The sequence below is a fragment of the Aegilops tauschii genome, chromosome 6 (assembly GCF_002575655.3).
Source record: "Aegilops tauschii subsp. strangulata cultivar AL8/78 chromosome 6, Aet v6.0, whole genome shotgun sequence".
Lineage (NCBI taxonomy): Eukaryota > Viridiplantae > Streptophyta > Magnoliopsida > Poales > Poaceae > Aegilops > Aegilops tauschii.
Window position 1 is genome coordinate 266955427 of NC_053040.3, and position 5378 is coordinate 266960804.

The 5378-nt window shown below is 47.2% G+C and overlaps 1 long non-coding RNA gene across 1 annotated transcript; it reads left to right on the forward strand.

Moving 5' to 3' along the window:
* The first annotated feature begins 1507 nt into the window (after positions 1–1507).
* On the forward strand, positions 1508–2797 carry LOC109779260 (uncharacterized). Its single transcript, XR_012187732.1, has 3 exons — positions 1508–1786; positions 1874–2193; positions 2278–2797. It is a non-coding gene; the product is annotated as an uncharacterized lncRNA (long non-coding RNA).
* Positions 2798–5378: the final 2581 nt, after the last annotated feature.

The following is a 5378-nucleotide window of genomic DNA, read 5'->3' on the forward strand; positions in this document are numbered from 1 at the left end:
GCTCAAGTATTCTTCATCTTGCATCTGAAGTGCAGTTCTCTCTATCTCATCTTTTGAGGTGGTGTTATGTCATTCTTGACAATTTCCCTTTGTCTTTCATGATTCACAAGTTTTGAAGAGTGACATATTTTAAACCCATCATTTTCAATTCGTTCACGAGATCTTTTCAACCCAACAATTTCTTCGTTGGTGTTATCTTGGTATAGATTTTCACCTAAAGCCTTCCCTAAGGATTGTGATAATTGTGATGCTCATCAATGATCCAAGTTTCTCCTTCTCTTCTCGGTGAAAGAGTTTTCTTCTTCATGTTGCTCTCTAACAATCAATTGTTTTTTGTTAGTGGTAGAATTTCACCTCAAGTTTTGTGATGTCTCCATAAGCCCACGAGGATCATATCCTTTTGTATTGATCTTCCAACAACTCCGTTCAATCCTTCTTTTTATGGTTGTTCTCTTTAATTCATTTGTGGTAGAAGATGTTATTTTCTTCTCCGTTCTTTTCTTCCAACGATCTAACTTCTATTCTATCGTTCTGAAGGCATTATGATGCTGCTCTCTTCGTCCCATCATCTCGTTTTGCCAAGATCATGTTCTTTCCTTGCTTATCCATTTAACCGGAGTGGTGTATCATCTCTTCAAGTTCTCTCATCTTATCAAGTTTTCCTTCTCTTTTATACCAGAGTGCTGACCAAATTCTATCATTCTTGTTCCTTGGCTATCTCATTATACCGGTGTGGTCATATTCTTTTGGTTGGTGAAACTCTTATTTCGTATCTTTCTTCTCGTAATGTTCCTTGTTCCTCTTTGCTAATGGTGTGCTTGCAATCTCGTTCACCTCCATTGTATTCTTTCTTTCGATTTGTTCAACCTCTCAAGGTTCGTGGTTTCACTCGTTGTCAAAGAAGCAACTTAGTTTTACCTCTTCTCTTCCTCTTCCGGTTCCCTCCGGTGCCATTCCTAGATCTCGGGGCGAGATCTCTTGTAAGTGGAGGAGAGTTGTAACGACCCGAGACCGATGCTCCAGACGACTTCCATGTTTTGCGTGACCACCATGTGTTTTATTTGTTTGTTGCATTCATCATCGCGTGATTCGCATTGCATCGGCACTTTGTTGCCGTAATTTTTTTTTCAAAACATGCATCTGTTCGTAGTTGCCGCGTTTCCCTTGCCTTCGTTGACCGTTTCGAGAGCAATTGGGTTTTTTTCGAGTCCCTCTTGTCTGACCGCCTAACCTCTCTGCACAGTGCTCATACCCCCCTCGCGCATGTCTGAAACTTGCCCGAACCTGACCCGCTCAGTCATCACCGTTGGATTCGGATCATCCCCACACATCCCTAAAATATCTTCGGATCTTTAATTGGGCTCCCTAACCTATTGATCCGAGACCTTCCGATTTTGATCGGAGGGTCCAAACCTAATCCTATTGTCCCTATGTATAGACCAACCCCTACCCAAATCAAACCAAACCCTATTTTCTAGCGACCCTCCTCCCCGCCGCCACTCTCTTTGGTTCCCCTTGGGATCACCAGCGAACAAACCAGCGCCTCCCCTGTCCCTCCTCGATTCCCCACCAAACCACCCAATCCATCAATTGAACCAACCAACAGCAACGCTGGATCCCCCTCATCCCCAATCACACTCGATCCCCCTCCTGCCCTACCTAGCGCACACTATCCAAGGAGAGGAAATCCTCCTCGCGCCCCCGAAGAGGAGTTTCTTCTGGAGCTCCTCCTGTACGCTCCCTCTACTCGGCCCCGTCGTCGTTTCGCCGCCACCGACAAGCTCCGGTGAGCAGCGGGCCAACCGCGCCTCCTTCCCTGCCCTCTCCCTCTCTCTGCACCTGATGCTCGTAACCCCGTCGCATCTCTGTCCAGGAGCACCGACGTCCACAGCCGCAGTCCCATGCGCCTCCATCTGCCGCGGCCAGCCGAGCCTCCCCCGCCGCCTCGCCACTCCGGTGACCACCTCCAGCAGGAGCCTCGAGGGCGCTTGTTGTTTCGAGCTCCAAGCCCCGGACGTCAAGTCCCCGTCCGTCGCTGTCACGAAGGTCGTCCGAGGAGCACCAAGCCACCGTCCCAAGGCCAAGCTGTCGGCTTGTCTCCGCTGCGCCTCGACCACCTGATCCGGCCGCCCATCCTCGGATCCGTTCGTTTTTGCCGTTCCAAACCACCGCCGGGGCTCCTCCTTATCGCCGGTGAGATGCACTGCCGCCACTCCTGCGTTTTCCCCTGCACCTTTGCTGTCTCACATCTCCCTCTCTCTTGGCCTCCCGATGCAGCACCCGGAGGACGCCAAGCTGCCGGCACACCTCCCCAACACCCCTGCTTCGCCTGGATCCGGATGGGTCCGTGCCTCCCCTGCCGCTGCTTGCTCTGTCGAAGACGACAAGCACCCGCCCGAGCCAGCGGCATCGTTGGCAGCTTCAGTACACGACGCCCACGTGCCCATGCCTGGCCGCATCCCGCTCGCCCGCGTCACTAACCCGCCGCCCTACTTTTTTTTAGGGTGAAAAACAATTTATTCATCACCAAAATCCACATGAAGTGGGATACAAGAAGGGTCATGGGGATTCCCAAGCCACACATGGCGTCCCGGACCCTGAGAAAGAGCAAATTTAGCTAGTCTATGTGCCTCATAGTTTGCGGCACGACCCTCAAACTCAAACTTAATAGTAGCTGTGAGATTTATTTCGCTAATGATAGCGCCATACCGGCCTCTGACCCCCTAGAAATGTCTGAGACAACTTGTTTGCAATTCGAGGCTATGATGAACTGATGCAAATTGAGATCTTCTGCCAATGGTAGTGCCTCCCAACATGCAATCGCCTCCAGAACTGTGGGATCGCAGACACCATAGATGACAAGTGCAGAGCTTCCAAGATAAAGTCCTTGGTCATCCCTGCAAATAGCCGCTGCAGAACCACCACGCTCGAATCTGACCCCGGCGTCAACATGAAATTTTTCATAGCCCATTGGAGGGGCTTTGGGTCTAGCATTAGGCACCACATGCGATAGCGGTCCCTGGACAGCACGCATATTGCTGCTACCAATGATCTCCAAATCTGATATGAACCTGTTTATAAACGCATGTGTGGAGTGTGGGCTCTGGAATATACCTTCGTGTATTGCCTTTCGTCGTGCCAACCAAATGGCCCAGAAAGTCACCGCGAGCACTGTGAATTTCTGCTGTGACAAGGATTATGTTAAGGTAAAAAGCCATTGTTTGGCTGAGGGTTCAGAGACTTCCATCATTTATTGCACCAGTTCACTGTCATTGAGAGCCCAGGTACATCTTGAAGCGGCATATTCGATGAGGGAATGCCACCATGAGTGAGGCGCGCCGCATAGCCCGCAGCTGGCTGAATCTGTCATGTGGCGATGCATGCGTACGTCATTCGTGGGTAGCGAGTGTTTGGATAGGCGCCACAATAACATGCTCACCTTGGCTGGGACACTCGTCTTCCATAGCGATTTCCAAGATTTTTCCTCTGCATTTGAACTGGAGGAGCCGGATGTTCCCTCCAACCATGCTTCTCTCCGTTGTTTTGTTGCTACTAGCATTTTATATGCTGATTTCACAGTGAACGACCCATGCTTCTCAAAATGCCAGCACCAAAAATCAGGGATATTGCGTGTATAGAGAGGGATCCCAAAACAACTCGAGCATCCATTGGCATGAAAGTCGCCTCCACCGTCGCTCTGTTCCAAGTTGCAGACGTGTGATCAATTAGTTTAGAGACCAAAGATGGAGGGTTCTGTACTCGGCTGCCGTACGGACGAAGCATCTCATCCCTGGGAAGCCAGTTATCATTCCAGATGTGTATCGTGGTACCATTACCCACACGCCTTATCAAGCCCTGCTTTAAGACATCTCTTCCTTCAATGATAGCCCTCCATATCTGGCTAGGGTGGCTCCCGAGGGTAGCATGTAAGACGTATATGCTTTTCAAAAGCCATGCACTCAAAGCCTCTGGGTTCTGTAGCAACCTCCAAGCCTGCCTAGCAAGCATAGCAAGATTGACAACTCAAAATCTTTAAAACCTAGGCCTCCCATTCCTTTCGGCTAAGTCATAGTTTGCCAAGAGACCCAATTCACTACTACAAAAACAACTATAGCCAATATGGACACTAATGGCGCACTGTACATGTGGTGCGCCATTACTAAATACTAATGGCGCACCATGTGTTGGTGCGCCATTAGTGTGAAAATACTAATGGCGCACCACATCCATGGTGCGCCATTAGTAAAAAAAGTTTTTTTAAATTTTTTCAAAACTACTAATGGCGCACCGTGGGATGGTGCGCCATTAGTAGTTCAACTAGTAATGGCGCACCATCCCACGGTGCGCCATTAGTAATTATGTTTCAAATTTTTTTTTTCATTTTTTTTATTTTTTAAACTACTAATGGCGCACCATGGGACGGTGCGCCATTACTAGTTCAACTACTAATGGCGTACCACTCCCACGGTGCGCCATTACTAGTTGAACTACTAATGGCGCATCACTCACAGGTGCGCCATTAGTAATTTTGTTTCAATTTTTGCTTCAATTTTTTTTTTGAAAAACTACTAATGGCGCACGGTTGGGGTGGTGCGCCATTAGTAGTTCTACTAGTTGAACTACTAATGGCACACCACCCCCACGGTGCGCCATTAGTAACTTGGCCCATTCCACCGAATGCACCCCCCTGGACCGGCTTTTCAGTTTTAAAAAAATAAAAGAAAATGATGGAAATGTCAAAAAAATAAAATAAAATAAGTTTCCCATGTGATATGTGGTCTAGTTGTTGGGAAAATTAACAAATATGAATTTCGACTTTATTTGCAAAATCTCTCTGGAATTTCTTAAAATGGGCATAACTTTTGCATACGAACTCGGATGAAAAAGTTTTTTATATGAAAAATCATCTACTTGAAAAGTTACATCCGAATTTAACCGGGGGAACCCCGTTAAACATTTTCAAAATCCTCAAAAACCTAACAGAAAAAAAGATACGGGGCTTTCAAGATCTAGAGGCAAAAAAATTCAACAATTTTCAAACTTACTAGTGGCGCACCGGTTGGTAGGTGCGCCACTAGTAACAGAAAAAATATTGGTTTTGAATTTTTTTTTTCAAAAAATGATTCGTAATATGACAGGGAAGTTTGAAATATTTTTCAAAATTTCATCATACTCATGAATATGAACAAAGTCCTAGACATCAACAAGGTTTAATAGGATTGATATGATAGATATATCAACAAGTGGCTGTTAAGTGAGGTGGTGCTGGGGTTGGATAGAACCGCGAAGTTAAGCGTGCTCGGGCTGGAGTAGTGTGAGGATGGGTGACCTTCCGGGAAGTTTGACCACTTAAGCATATTGACCTGAGATTAAGCCAT